Below are 16,654 nucleotides of genomic sequence, written 5' to 3' on the forward strand. Positions count from 1 at the left end.
CTCAGCTGTGCAAAGTTTGGCCACTTGGTCTTCCTACTGAATCAGGGCATGATCCTGCTCCCATAGCCAGCATGCTTTGTGGACAAATAACCATGCTACTGCTCTCCTCTTCCACAGGGTGTTTGCCAGCCCCTTTTCAACACTGCATCAACTTTGTCCTTGAAACCTGCTGCTACATACAAGCTCTGACTTTGGCTTGCAAAAACGGAGAGAAAGCTTTTATTAGAACAACACCTGCTCTTCAGAGACACTCGCTCCTGTTGGTTTCTTAAGAGAAATCTGAATGACAGACCAAAATCACAGAATCACAGAATGGCCTGGGTTGCAATGGACCACAATGCTCATCCAGTTCCAACCCCCTGCTATGTGCAGGTCGCCAACCAGAAGACCAGGCTGCCCAGAGCCACATGCAGCCTGGCCTTGAATGCCTGCAGGGATGGGGCATCCACAGCCTCCTTGGGCAACCTGTTCCAGTGCATCACCACTTTTGAGTGAAAAACTTCCTCCTAAAGGAAGGCAGGATTTTATTTTGGGCTTTAAAGCAGCCAGTCATGTATTAACCAAGACAAGGTATTTTTGAGTTGCTTCCAGCTCATGAGCTATTGAGGTTACTAATTTTCATTTATAAACAATTAAAAAAAGAAACACCTTATAATGCAGGCTGAGTGGGATGTGGGTTATTAGCAACAAAGACTAAAAACGGTTAGAGAAAGAATATGTTAGCTACCAGGCAAAGAGCATTAAACCTTGAGAACACTGATGAATATTCATTAACGTGATGGATAAAAATCAAAACGCTGCTTCCTGGCAGGTCATGGGGAGTGCTGCAGACAACACAGACTGCCTTGTCGGAATGCAGACCAGATACACAGCCTCCTCTTTTCCCTGTAAATTCTACAGAAATCAGTTATTCATGGAGGGGAAAAAAAAAAAAAAAAAAAAAAAACCTACTTGCAATCCAGAGGCTTGCACTAAGGAAAATGAAAGGGACCGCTGGTTTCATGCAGCGTCACTCATTAAAAGTCCCGCTTCCACCTCCCATCTACACATTGGAGCACTAATTACATCAATAAATTCAAGTCAGATTGTGATCTAATGGTGCCTTCTGGCCTTCACTATTGAGCAGGCCAGAATAAATTAAATTTAATTGCCACTGTATATACTGAGCCAAGGAAGATAGGCTGGGAAGGGTCATTTAGAGAACTTCTCGCCAAACCCCTTAATCCCAAGCCAGGACTGATGGGGCTGAGTCATTTCCAAAACTGTTTTGATTTCAGAGAAAAAGGGGTAGAAATGTGCATGGGATGAGTTCAGCTGGGATAAGCCAGGAGCAGAGAATGTGGCATGGAGACCCGTTGTGCAACCTGGCTCTCACACATCACATCTGGCCACAGTCTTCTCTGCTGACTTGTGTCAGGTGGGCCCTCGTGTAGGTTTGCAAAAGGTAAGCCTTATTTCTATTGCAAATCGACAAGGGATGGCAATCGCCTTGGCTCATCGAGAGCTCCAAAGGACTGCTACTACAGTAACATGGCAAAATAGGAGAAATGATGGCCAGCACTCTCACGGATGATTCTCTCCATCTCCCACCTGGGCACATTCAGAGTCTTCTCAACTAGATCCTTTCCAGCAATGCGGTATATGGGATTTAAAGAGCGGTTGTGCTCGTGATCTCCCAGGGTGGACAGCAGTGCTTGTATGCCACAGCTGAAGTTGGCTTTCTGCAAGCTCCTGCCTTCCACGGGAACCACCCGATGCATTTCTTCTGCCTGCTTGCTCCGTCACATATCCATGTCTGGTTTTGTTCCCCAAGGGAAGTCAGATGAGGATTGGGAATGATACAGATAGGACCTAATTAATTCCGAGACATTTGCTCTTGGCAAGCTGGACGAGATAAAGGGAATTTGTCTTCTCTGAGCTACAATAATGAACCACTCAAGCAACCAGACAAGGGAATAAAGTCACTGTCCCTATTACAGGCACTGGTGGCAGACAGCACAGTACCTGTGGCTACACCTTTGTCTAGCAACTTACAAGGTATTAAGGTCTTTTTGGAAGAAGCAATAAGTTGTAACTCATTTCCAGCACGGGGGAAATAAAAGAGTCAGAAAAGCTAGGAAAGCTGTTTTCTTGTCAATCTCTTTCTAAGTTTCTGGTGGGGGCTGCAAGCTGGGTGATGTTCCACTGGTCTCTGCCACCAGCACTGGTGCCACTAACCCCTTCTCCACCTACCCAAAGGCCCACCTATCCAGCTCAAGCGCAGTTGCTCCAATTACTGCCAAAGCAAGGGCTGGGAGGTTCTGAAGATGGACACATACCGAAACAAGTGGAACTGGGGCATCGTTGTTCACAGATAAGAGCTGAGAACTGGAGATACCCATGAGATCAGCTCACAAAAGCTGTGGGGTGAGGAGCAGGAGGCAACACATGGCCCAGGAGGAGAGCCAAGGATAGCAGAGGAGACCAGGGGTGTCTGATCTTTCAGCAGGTATTACCCAGGTAAAAACACAGCACATGCCAAGGGAGCAGCTGCCAAAAGCTAAATGTGAAGCTGATGCTGGACAAAAGGAGATGTTTTGCCGTGACACAGCAGGCTACACAATAGAGATGTTTCAATCTGAGACTATTTTTTGAAATGGAGCTTTTGGCTGTGGGTTTGTAAAGCACTGATTACTATAAGGATCTGATCCATGGAGTCTCTAAGCAACCCAATAAAATGACAACTTCAGAAGCATCTCTCTTTGGTTTGTAGCATCCCTATTAACTGGTTGCCTCTTATTTAGAAAGGGTAGGGGTCTCTGATCCCAAGGAGGCTGCAACTATCAGAGGTCCCAGCAAGGCTCCATGCAGGTGGTCTGGGTGGCACTGCACCACCACAGCCACATCCTGCAGCAACAGGGCAGATATGGCAATGGCTTCCACCTGCCTTGCATAGGTTTTCTGCTTCAGCCAGCTGCTCTGGAGCCACATCCCTGATGGACTAAGAGGGGCAGGGCACTTCCTGGAAGATGAATCGTGCCAAAACTCTGCACAAGTGTCATGATGGCATTTCAACTGATAACAGCTTAGGACAAGCAGAGCAGCAGGGTCATGTCCCTGGCTGCGACCAATCCCAGCCCTCCTCCTCTGACCCTTGCTTTGTCATCCCCAGCAGTGACCTTGTCTACTCCTCTGCATTGCCATGCTACCACGGCTGCAGTGGTACAAAGCAACAGAGAGGTGCTTTAATCTCAACACCTCTCCTCCTGTCCGTGTTGTTCAGCTGGATTTTTTGCAGCTTGTTCTAAAAAGCCACAAAGGATGAACTGAAGCTTTGGGTAGGAGTTAATCCAAGCTCCTCGCAGCCACTCCCTGCTTTGCCAAACAGCCATAAAACACAGATGAGGGAGGGTGTGGGGAGGCGATGCTTCTTTGGAAATACAGTGCAAAACCAAAAAAGAAAAAAAGATCAGCAGCCATAGCTGGAATGGGATGCGTTCACATCTCCCAGCTCCTCGAAGGCCATGTTTGAGACGTGGCTGATGCATGCCCTGATGCGGGACCCACCATAAACAACGAGGAACAGTGAAAGGACACGAGAGAAAAGTGAGCCCAAGTTTGGCACCACCCCCCTAAAAAAAAGCCACCAACCCAACATCGCCCAGAGCAGTGTTTAAATGAAATCAGTCATTAGGAGAAAATTGGACCCTGGTGTCGCTTCCGCCTTTGCTTTAAGGAAAGAAGAGCAGCAATTACTGCTTGCATATTCAGCAGCCTCCTTGGCAGCTGAACTAGGCTGCATGGAGCAACGTGCCTGCAACTGATGCCCCAGTGAGCTGGTTTGGAGCCAATACTGGTATTGCAGCGCTGCGGTCTGCAGCACGAAAATACCCAGAGAAGACACAAATGCATGCAAAGAAGCGTGCACACTCCTCTTCACACCCGCCTCCAAACCCACACAGGAGCTAGGAGCTAAATCATCAAATATGAATATTAGCTTGTTGTTTTTCTGGCTCCTCTCCCATCCCCTCCTCAGACAAGAATACATGATCCCAAGCAAGCTCTTTCCCAACAGTGATCTTTATTTCAGCATGTTTCACAAGGTGAAACTGTTTTTGTGCAAGTGTGGTGACACTCACTGACCAGCTCTGCCTACCCTGACCGATTTCAGCATTTCTGCCATGCTAAGCCCTGGAGTTTCGGTGCAGTGTGGGATGCTCTGACGCTCCTCCATCACTGCAAAGCAGCCTTGCTTGCTGCCAGTGGTCAGGATGGGGTCCCAGGATGTCCTCAACCCTGTACCACTTGTGACAGCACATCCAAAGCAGAAGTTTGGCACTTAGCACGTTGCTCCTGTAGATTAACCCATCCCACTGCTAAGCAATGCAGTCTTCCTCAGTGCACTTCCCCATGCACGCGTAGCATGGTGCCCATCCGATCAGACAGCACAAGTGCTACATTTTAATTATGGGTTTTAATTATTCTTTCTTTAAACTTCGTAATCAAGCCCTTCTTTGGATGAGCAACTCAAGAAACAGGACTGCATCGGTGGGAGCCACCTCTGCTCCCAGCCCAGCAGACCAGAACCCATCCCCAGGACACAGCCTGGCACTGCCCTAGTGGTTTCTATTAAAAGCAACCAGGCAGACTCCTTGGCCACAAACTCCCACGCAGACCCCCTTCTCAGACATAAAGCTGTTTCCACGCACAGACCACATAGGAGACGAATGTTTATGTTTGGCTGAAATACGTGCGCGTCGGCAGGACCGCAGTTTTGACGTTGGAGGAGGGAGAAAGAAAGAAAGAAAGAAAGGAAAGAAAAAAAAAACACAACGACCACAAAACACTTGGCCAAAAAGCACTGAAACGTTTGATGATGGGCTTTTCTCATGAATCCATCTGTGAGATGCAATGGGGTAGAGCTTGCGAGCTCCCCTGCCCCGTGGTGCCGCTGCAACACCTCTGGGTATTGGATTGCTGCAGTGGGCCAGCTGTGCATCAAGCACATGGGGACATGGCCTTAACACTATCAAGGAACACCAGCTGCCAGCAGGAGCCTGACTCACTGCAAAAATCACAAGAGCTATAATTCCCAGCATAAGCGAATCTCAAATTCTTCAGTTTCATAGATTTATATACATATATATAGCTGCCAAATCCTAAACTACCCCAGATCCTCCTCCCTCTTTCCAGAGATTCTCTTGTACTCCACAAAACCTAAAAAAAAAAAGAAGAGGGTATTGCATCTGTGAATTTCACTCATGCTGCACAACCCCAGTGCAATAGCTGTGCCATGCCCTGATTTTGGCAGGAGCCTGCTGCAGTTGCAAGCCCCATCCACCAGCACCACTAAAATGACAGCGCTCACATAAAACATGTTCACTGCTTTCTGTATTCTTCCCTCTTATTGTGGCATTCATCATAAAACGAGGCATACATCTGGGCCTGCTGTCTTGCGAGAAGATGTTTTATTCTGCTCCCGGCCAAGTGAGTTTGCAAAGGCATTTTGGAGACTTGATGGTGAAATTCAGATTGCAGCATGAAATATTAAAGCAGTTTTTTCACTAAGTCGGTACACAGTTACATACGGGGATTTATAATATGCCAAAAAAGAGCCTGCTTTATTCTGGCTGTACACAAATTGACAATGCTATTCACAGAAAAGAATAGCAGCTCCCATGCAAGCACTCACCCAGCAACAACACAGCACAGATCATGAGTCCCTTCTCCAGTACATGAGCAAGGAGGAGCAACCGACCCAGGGAAGCACAATGCTGCAATCTGCTTTTCTGGGGAAATGCATCCACATGGCAGAGTGAGACATGATCTGACTTAAAACCCTCCATCCTCACAACAGCAGCAACTGCTTTGGCAGCCCAGCAGAAATGCAGAGCAAGGGATGGATGCTGGCTCTTGTGGAACTTCTGCCCCTGAGGCAAGGTTGGGTGCAAGGAGAAGATGCCTGCTGTGTGCTCACACAGCCCCTCACCCCACCACCACCACAGGAATTGATGCTGCTCAATGCACAGATGTACTTGACTGGGGAAGGAGCTGCTGGAGCAAACCTCTGCTTAATTTTGGAGGATTAAAACCAAACCTTGTCGAGATTTTCCCGGGAAACAAGACAGCAAGCAGTACAGTAACACCAAAAGTTCACCATTAAAAAGGTAAATCTAACCAGCGTTAAGGTTAGCATTGATGCCAGATCCTCTAATGACCACCTCCCATTGAAGCTCCATCAGATCAGCTGGGACAAATGCCACTTATTTCAGGAACAAGTACAACAGACAGGTAACCACAGACAAGACCCAGTTTGGGAACCTAAATAAATATATATATACACATTTCCTAATACTCACTAGGGTGCTAAGTGACCCAGTTCTACAAAGCACACACATGCCTTTTTCCAGCACATGGGCAGATCTGTGGTCCTTCTTTTGCAAAAGTAAACACTAAAAGATATGGGTTGGGGATGGAAGGAAGAAATGTTTTTCCCATCACAACTCCACACAGTGTTCTGGGGCAAGAGGAAGCCCTCACCTCCCCCTTTTCTTCCTCCATCCCAGCTTCACTCTCAGCACCCAGTGCTGCCACAAGCTGACATCCAGTCCTGCTTTTGTCCAAATTGGAAAGAAATACACACACTATGCTAAAAACCACCACCACGAGGCTGATAACATGGAGACAGAACAGCCCACCTTAGTGTACCATGGTTTCAGAAGCCTCCCAACACAGCAGGACTGTGTTCCAGCCAGCCAAAGCCCTGTCTGCCAGAAGGAAAGCTCCTATCTCAGTACTGCTCTGTTTACCCCAAAGGATGTGGATTTAAGTCACTGCATTTCTGAGATCACTGCAGGCTCCAAGCACTTACTTTGATGATGCAAAGCTTTTGTCAATAAAAGCTCAGCAGCCTGGCAAGTGGGGAGAGAGTGGAGCCGCATTTCCCACTGTTGGAGGACATTTGTTTGCCAATTAGCCTTTTCCTGGAGAACAAACAGTTCAATAAAAGCTTTGCCTTATTTTAATTTCTTTCCTCACTGCCCCCCCCCCCCACCTCCTGCTTCTCCAATGAGTATCTGGACTCTGCCTTTGATTTATCATATGCAAAGTCTCACTGCTGAACTTTCCATTTCACTGCTCCCCATTTCAGTGATAATCCCTGGGGTGAGACGGGCTCTCCCGCTGTAGAACCGGGGAGGAAGGAAGGCAGGTTTTTCCTCTCTTAAACTCCTTAATTAATCTGGCATCGCACACAGGGTTTTTGAAGCTGTTCAGCAGCAAACACCTGCAGTACAGCAGCTCAGCAACGTCTGGGGCCACCAGCACAGCGTGGAATTGAGGAGCTACCAGCTGAATCCCCAATGGCCAATCTAGGGTCATGTTTGGGGATTTTTGGATTATCCATGCTTAAGGTAAGGCTACTAGAGCTGCTGGTATTTACACAACTTGTGGTGTGCAGCAAGCTTGTGTTTATTCTTTCAAAATGGAACTGGTTGAAACTGCCATGAACAGGAGACCATACTGAAAGGGGCCCTGAAGGGCAGATCTCTGAGTAGATTATTAAACTTCTGGTCCACAAAGTCCCCAAAGCCAACGAAACAGATTCATTGGGTCTATCAATAGCCATGCACGCCACAAGCCATGCTAAATGCTTATTTCCCTTTAAAGATTTTAAAACACTGATATTAATCCAGAATGATTTTTGCCCCTGAAGTACAAATTTGGGGTCGAGAATTCCTTGATAAAAATGTCTGATAGCAGAAATTCCCCACTGGCAACTCACAGCACTAATACCTCCCACTGCTTTAGCAGACGAAGGCCAGGAAATAATAAACGTGAACTCACATCATGATGCTCACACATCACGACATGATGCTGCACAACTGCACCAAGATGGCTTGGGGAAATGAGAAGAGCTCCAGCACTGCGTCTGCTCCTCGCCAGGCTGGTAAAAGCAGCAATTTTTATCACATTACACTGAAGGATTGTTTGCATTTGAACATAAAGAAAAATAAAAGCAGATAACCATAGCAGATGAGTCTAATTGGAGAACTTGGGTGTAGTTTTTAGCACAACATGATCTAGATGATGGCAAAACCTCTGCTTTGGAGAGGATGGATGCAAGATTCCCATTAGAGATGCTCAAGCCCACTTCCTTATAATTTAGTGCTGGCCTAATCAAGGCACACCACTTTCATTGCCTATCTTCCTCCTGGCTGGGAAGTGCAAAGGCTAGCTTTGAGCCTGGTCACCCATCTGCTGTCAGGGATGGGTTGAGCAATGGCCCTTCCCTCGCCCAGGATGCAGACAGAATCATCCACCCCGTGAAAATCCCAAGGGGATGCATTTAAAAATCAATATCAGCCATTTAGGTGCTTAATCCAGGAAAGTATCAGCATCAGCAGCATCAATATAAACCAAATTTAAGCACAGCGAGTAGGCATACAGGCTCTGGGTGGTTTTTTTTGTGCATTGATTTAGCCTAATCTGTCTTTTCCCCAACATTTTCAAGTCCAAATGGGGTATCAGTAGCACTGCTGATGCTTCAGGCATCACCCTGTCTGCCTCATCTCTGGAGCCTTTTTGATGCAGTGCTGCTGTTTAAAAACCAAACCTCTTTCCTCCATGAGCAAACACTCCCAGCAAGGAAACCCCCCCAAGAAGGTGCAAAATTGCAGTGACGGCAGCCATCTCCCCAAGGTTACATAGCAAAGTGTTGGGTTTGTTTGTTTCTGCAGGTATGGGGTTGCGCTCAAGTAAGTCACAGTACTAAGATTCCCATTCTCTGTTATTTACATAACAATCTCCCTTTTCTTTACAACTGGGAAACAAGCAGCCTTACAATTGCAAGGAAATGCTTGAAAAAGTGACCCAAGGGTACCCTAAGAGGCTCAGACACTCCAAGAGAAGATAAAATTAAAAGCTTCAAACAGTTATCTCATCTTTTGGAGATAAGATAGCAGAATTGGGCGTTCCTCTATTTGGGACCTGCCACCCCACAGGCACTGACACCTCCCCAGCCACAGCTACAGGCACAAGAAAGCCACAACATCACCGGTTTCTGCAGGGATACGGCACTGAGCTCTGCCTTCCCCCATCACCCAGTCTTCAGCTCTATGGAGGGACCTCAACATCACCACTTTGTTCATCTCCACACATCCTCAAACCACTCCTGAACGCTCTCAGCCTCTTCCAAATTCCTAGTGCAGATACCTAAACGCTTGGGGTGGGAGGCCAACACTTCTCTCCATCAATACCAGCTCAATCAGCTCGCAACCCAAGGCAACCCAAGGCAACCCAAGGCAACCCAAGGCAACCCAAGGCAACCCAAGGCAACCCAAGGCAACCCAAGGCAACCCAAGGCAACCCAAGGCAACCCAAGGCAACCCAAGGCAACCCAGCCTCCAGCTGTGGCTTCCCCGCTCATTGCAGGGAGTTGGACCCTTTAAAGGTCCCTTCCAACTCAAACAATTCTATATTCTATGATTCTCTGCAAAGGTTTCCAAGCCCTGGTGGGGGAGGAGGCTTATACTTCTGCCCCCATAAACCTCATGCGGGTAATCAGTACTTTGGGGACAATCCCTGAAAGCTCACCTCCCCTCTTAGTTTCAAGGTGCCTTACTGACTGCTCCACAGTGAAAAAGTCACTCCAAAACACACCTTACATACTTCTTTAGCAGCTCTTACAGAGAAGGCCATGACTGAGTTTCTGGCTGCAGCTTTCCACAGGCTCCAGACAACACAGGGCCCAGCAGGTCTAACCAAGCCTGAAACCCAGTGAACTGAGCTTTATTCCTTGATTTGTGCTTCATCATACCCGTGATACGACAGGGGGTCAGGAACCGGCCAAGCAAATGCCGCAAGCGGGGAGAGCGGCGTTCACTCAGCTCACAAAGCGGTTAATGGCCGTAGTAATAAAAAAAATAAATAAATAGAACAGCAGAGCGAGCGGAGACACTGCCTTCTGGCTCGGGGGCTGCAATGGAGCCAGATCATCTGCGCTCGGATACCCACCAGTAATGTTTTCAACACTCAGCCATGAGGCGGAGGTGCCACGAGGGCTGGCTGGGGGAGGCTGCTCTGGGCCTGGCTCCCGCCACCAGGCTGTGCTGGGGAGACCTGCAGGGTCTCTGTCTCACCCTCTGCTGCCAAACAGGCCGGCGTCTACCTCTGCCTCAAAGGGCTTTCCTCTGTGTCCAGCCTCAGTAGCCCACTGCTCCACATTCACACCACGGTTTGGATGTCCTACACTTGGAGAGGGAATCATGAAATCATTTGTGAATTTGTGGCTGACCACGAGGGAAGGAAATTCACTGGCTCTGGGATAACAGAGATCTACGGAGCGTATTCCAGCACAAGAGCTGTAATGTCACCACAGGAGCTTGCAGAAGCTGCACACTAGGTTTGGGTACCTGAAAGCTCCCAGTTCACCACAACCAGAGATCACAACAAGAACACAACACATTCTGAAATAATTGCCTCTAATGACAAAATCTTTCAAAATCCCATTAGCGCAGATTTTTTGAGCTAGCAAGAGCTACCTGTCCCCATCAACTGCAACACTGCAGCTGCAAGAGTGGGGAGAGGAGGAAAAAGCACCTGTGGAACTGAGTGCCTCATGATGGGAGCAACCCCTCATCACCAGAAGCACCTGAAGCACACCAACACCTTATAAATTAGATTTCAGCAGTCCTACCAACATGTCATATGGATGAGGAATGCATGCTATGCAAATCCAGCCTGAGATCCAGCCTGCTCCCTGCCTAATCTAGCTTTAGATTCAAATACTTATTACCATGGAGTCTAATTGGGTAACACATAACAGTGAGCTTTAATTTGGGCTCTCAGTCCTTCGTCTTTGTTCTTATTAGGGAAAATAAGGCACCATATTTAAAATGTAAACAGAATAAAACATAAAAATATATTGACATCTACCAGTAAAAACCAAGCAGATACGCAAACATTTGGCAGCTCACCAGCAGCACAACGAGCACTGATTCCTGTTCACACTCCACTGTATCCCCCTGGCTGGTCTTGGGGATTTCTCCATTTCTCCTGTGAGACATAAGGCAACGCAAAGGTCTCACACATCCACATAGGACTTATCTGCTAGCAGACTGCTCCTAGGAGCAGCTTGGCTAGTTCCAGGGTTGCAAAGCACCTTATAGGTTCTCTGGGCATCCACACCAGAACCACTAGAGCCACCGGAGCCTAGGTAACATGCTCCATTCTGGAGACATATGCTGGTTTGGGGAGGGTGGGGGTGCTCTGCTGCACTGGGGTTTGCAGAAGGATGCAGGGACCACGTGGATGTCATTCCCAGAGGTCATCTCCTGTCTGTTTGCTGGCAACAGCTGCATAGCAGGGTTCACACCATGATGTACAACCTCTCTGTCTCTACCTGCACCAGGCATTTCCTGTCCGCTGAATACAGTTGGTCTGTCCGAGCTGTCGCCATCCTCAGTACCTCCAGGATACAACCAATCCTCAACTCTCTTCCCCATCATGTAGCCATGACTCAGCCACCATGAAACAACAGCTGCTCAGCCTGCCATGACAAACGGCACACTGACCTGCAACTAGCTCCAGCAAAGACTCAACAAATGCAAATATTGTTACCAACCTCTGAAGTCATATACAAGACTGCACTGACCTTGCTACATTAAAGAAATCACACCTGGTGGGGGAAGCAGTACCATGAACACCAGAACTAACAAAGAGGAGGTTTGTGCCGGTGAACCTATGCCATATAAACTATGTTTATATTAAGACTGCAAGATGAACTTAGATTTATTAGACAGCAGAGAATACACGTGGGCAAGCATTTTCCCCCTGCAACACCTATGTGTCTGTGCAGCCCTGCAGCATGGGCTCTCCAGTGTACCGTAATGCATTAAACCCAACTAAAGCACTCTTTGTGGCTTGGATGTTCATAACATTTGTGCTTGTTCCCTGGCGCCTAGTACAGACTGAGTTTTCATTGCATCCCTTCCCATAATAGAAACCTCCACAACACCCTTCTAACACGATGCCTGTTTTGACAGAACTTGTAGCAGCTCCCCATATTGGAGATGAAAATCAATCTGGAAGAGAGGACAAAATCGGCCAATGGAGTTAATAAATTGTCAGTGGAGGGGGAGGAGGCGCAGATGTACAGAGCAACATCAAGGCTTCTTTTCATTAGGAAACTGCTAAAAACCATAGGGTAACTTCAAAAGATGCATGTTATTACTGTGAAAAGCAAGGCAGCTGATATTGTGCTCCGTGCTTCATAACTCAATGATCAAACATTCTAATGCTTTGGAAAGAGAAGAAAAACAAGCCCAAATGAATTGAAGGCTGCAGCTTAGAGTGTTTTCACAGGCCTTTTCAGAGACCAAGCTGGATGGTGAGGCCTGGCAGGGCTGTTCCTCTGACCCCATGCCTCATCACCTCCTCCAGCTCACGACAGCAGTTAGAGCAAATCTGGGGGACTTTTCTTTCATTCTCCTGCAGCTGAGGTGATGGCAGGGAAGGTCAGATGTGCTGGAAAGATCCCCTTATCCATGGCACAGAGGGAAAAAAGTCTTATGAGACTCCCCATCCAAGGACATGGATGGAGGTACTGGTAGGGATTCCTTCCCAAATGAACTAGAGAAATATATCTGCTTGTCCTTAGGGTCTGAGCACCCCAACAAATTCATACTCATCTGTGAGCCTAAAAAGAAAAAGCCGATTATTTCCATATTGACAGTCATTATCACTTCTGAGTCCAGTTCCTTCCCCAAGATGACTGCCTCAGAGAGGGTCCTTCATCCCACTGCAGCACAGAAAACCATGGACAGTCCACATACACATACATTTCCAATGGAAAAAAAAAAAACAAAAGTTCAAAGCCTCCAGTGCTGCATTTTTGATCATTTATTGTGACGCTGTGGCTAGCACACATGTTACATGCACACATTGCTCACAGAGAAACAGAATGGCAACCTATTTGAGATGTAAAAATAATTTAATGAATAAGTATATTTAGATTTATAACCCCACAGCAGTTTTATTTATAGGGATGCCAATCACTTTTACACAGATATAAAACAGGCTGGCAGAATGCCTTCCAGTATATCCAGGAACCCATCTGTAACAAATCTAAGCCGTGATATCTCTGCATACATTTGGCCAAACAATAATGCTGCCTGCCATCTTGACATCAAATGTACAGATGGGCTGGGGAAGCTCTCCAGACCTGCCACACAGCCATACATGGACACTTTTCGCTTTTACCTATTATAAACCAGTTGGAGAAAGTAGGAGACAAAGGAAAACCAGTCCCCATCTGGGCTGTGTGAATGCTAATATTAATGCAATGCCAACTGGAGAGCAAGCCAGCCTCCAGCTGGGGACAGGTGAACCACTTTCAGAACCTCTCACCAGTGAAACTGGAAGCAATTCCAAACCAAAAAAAGACCCACTGGAGCTTTGCAGCACCTTTGAAAGGCAAGGGATTAAGCTATGGATCTTCTGTACACGCTTCAATCCACACTTGAGTCACAAAGTTAGGACAGAGGAAGATGCACAAGAAATTAATTGAAAGCTGGCTCTCAATCTTAAAGCACACAGGACTTCTCCTGCTACTCCTCCTCTACCACCACTGCCCAGCACCTTGCAGCTTTATCTGAAGCCTGCAGATGTCAAGGAGAGAGGTTGCCATTTACTTCTATGAGTTTAGCATTGCAGCTAGCTGAGGATGCAAGCCCAGCACACACCAACTACCTGTGCTGTCAGATGGGTTTGGGGGATTTGATTCTTTTTACCATCTGAAGATGAGCTTTAATTCTGAAAACACAAATCTACTTCACAAGAAACAAAGCAAAACCATTCTGCATCTCAGCAGGGCTTCTGGGATCTGGTCATCTCAGGCATTGGGTGACATGGGGACAACTCCACATCAGATACAGGCTGTAGCTAAAAGCACCCTCATCTGTGGCACTCACAGCATTCTGGCAAACACCAAGGCCGAAAATATTATTCTGGAATATCACTCTGAGCAGCTCTGGGAACAAACCCAGCATTCATTTTCACACTTATTCAGCAAATGATTTGAATAAGCTGAGAAGGCCTCTCTCACACAGCATTATTTGATAGATTTCTGCCCTTGCTCCTTACATTATTTATGAGAAAATAACTCTCAACAAATGCGACTGCCTTCCAGTTCAGTGAGTAGATTTACCTGTCCCTGCCTCGGGGACAAAACAACACCTCACGGTCCCTTCTGTCCTGATTCCACTACAGTGTTATGCTACAAACTGTTTACAGGCTGGCATTCACTCTGATTCATGCTTGGAAATAAATATGTCTAAAAAAGTAATTGATGGCAACGAAAAACAGAAACACAACAGCAGTTTTCTCACTCTCACAAAGAAAAAGCAAGGGAAAACAACCAGACACGGAGCCACGACATCCTCAATTCAAATGTTTTCCAAAACATTTCCAAATGTTTTCCAAAATTTCCAGTTGAAGCTTTTCACAGCTAAGATGCAACACCATCAGAGCCTAGGGCAACGTTTGCAGCTCAGGATGTATTTTGGCATAGTGCTGCAGTGCTTCAGAGCCATGCACTGGGATGGCTGGCAATACCTTTTTGGTAACACGCTTGCCAAAGAACACCCAAAACTCTTGTGGAGAGAACACAAGGCTGAGTTTGGATGGGGCCCTGGGAAACCTGATCTAGAGCCTGATTTAGTGGCTGGCAATCCTGCAGGAAATGATCTTCAAGGTCCTTTCCAACCCAAGCCCTTCTATGATTCTATGATGAAAACACAGCATTTCAAAGGAAAATTGTCACAGCTTCCTCAGTAAGGCACCTTCCAGCATGACAGAGCTTGACCGCCACATGGATATTCAAGAAGTCAGTGAATGCGCCTCTTTCAACTCGCTTCTGGACATAATCAAGCCCCAGAGCAGGCTGCTTTCCAAAGGAACTCTATCAACTGTACTTGGGCTTTGGATTAGATCTTCTGTAGAATAGAAAAAAGCCTTGCTCGAGGATGATAAAGTCTAGACACCACAATATATTTTCCATCTGATGCAGCAAACCTAAAAAGCCCCCCCTTGATCTCAGACTGCCGCGATCAAAGCCATTATCCCATTCGGAGCCCTTCTGAAACTTTAGCTTCCAAATGTGCAAGTTATTTTTAAAATCTAAACCAGGCCAAGCCTCTTGTTTGGAGTTTTATGAGGAAAATGGGGTGTGCGTGTCCCAGTCCTCCCCCCCACATCTGGGAATGGCTGGCGGTCAGCCTGCACATGGGGAGGCTACATGGGAGGACATGGTCTGTTTTCCCAGTGATGGCCATCAGGCATGGGGATATTCTCCATCCTCGATTGAGATGGAGGATTTTGGAAGGCAAACATCCTCTGCTTCTTCATCCTGCAATCCATGTTTGCCTTCAGCATCCTCCATCACATCTTCCATTCTCCCCAGTGAACGTTTTGCTCAGCTAAGCAGCTTCTATAGCAGTAACACAAGATAAGTTGCCTCTTTTTGATCCCAGTATCAGCCTGACCTCTTCCCAAATGTCATCAGAGCAGACCTGGGTTAGCCACAGGCAGGCATGGAGAGGATGGTGCTTAAAGACTCTTCATCCTCACTGACTTCTGGGGAGCCAACAGCAGCACTACGCATTGAACATCACAGGTGCTTTGGGAGGTGTCATCTGAAATCACAGAATTGTTTAGGTGGGAAGAGACCTTAAAGTCCACTTAAACCCATCCAACCTGGCCATGAGCGCTGCCAGGGATGGGGCACTCACATCTTCTCTGGGCAGCAGTGCCAGTGTCTCACCACTCCTAACTGCGACAATTTTCTTCCTTATATTCAAAGGATATATAGTTAACATGGAAAAGAGATAGATTTCAAGCTCTGACCCCCCATGTGCATGTTTTGCTTGACCTCCTGAAGCTGGGTAGATGCTGGTGGCCCCACTTCACACTCGCATCAGCCCCTTCCTTTCATGGGAAGGCAGCGAGCAAAGCCACGCCGCACATCCATAATGCTTGACAGGAGCTAATTAAAGCGCAGTTACTGACCTCAGGACAGAAGCCAGCCAGAGAAAATTTATGGTGTGCATCACACAGGCAAACGGAGGATCTGATCGTAATGGCAGCTCCTGGCTTTAGAAGGCACAGGAGCACATCCATCACCAGCAGCAGCGTGCCCACGCCCCAGAGGTTCGCACAAGGGCTATCTGATGCGATAAATTACACGGCTGATGAGCCAGCACTGCAGCCCCTGCCCGCTGGCACAGTCTTCCAAGAAAGTAAAACCAAGAGTAAAAGGCAAATTAGTGAGCCCAATACATTGTCCTCTGGGCTGCTGCCAGCCCTGCCTGCCCCACATCACTCTGGCCTCTCTGCACAAGCTACACTTGGGACCATAGTGATAAACATTAAAGGGAAAAAAGTCACGTTATTGATTTAGGCTCCGTACATGAATGAGCGAGGCTCCAGCACCATACCTGTCTCGTGGCCAGGTTTTCTTGCCCTCTTCCTGTTTAGCAGTGTTTTTCTGTGCCCCTCTTGCACTATGGAGGGGGGAAATTGATACACTGTCCTCCCTTCCAAAACCCAACATGCAAAGAAAAACCAACTTTACTACGAGTCCTGGCAAACTTAGAGCAGTAATTTATGTCCAAGTAGA

General features: G+C 47.2%; 1 protein-coding gene across 3 annotated transcripts in view; it reads right to left on the minus strand.

The window, feature by feature from the left end:
- The window catches only part of DAAM1 (dishevelled associated activator of morphogenesis 1), an 82,699-nt gene that overhangs the window by 52,881 nt on the left and 13,164 nt on the right, over positions 1-16,654 (minus strand). The gene's annotated exons all lie outside the window — the stretch shown is intronic.

This window comes from Phasianus colchicus, chromosome 5 (assembly GCF_987193195.1).
Source record: "Phasianus colchicus chromosome 5, bPhaCol1.hap1.1, whole genome shotgun sequence".
Taxonomy (NCBI): Eukaryota; Metazoa; Chordata; class Aves; order Galliformes; family Phasianidae; genus Phasianus; species Phasianus colchicus.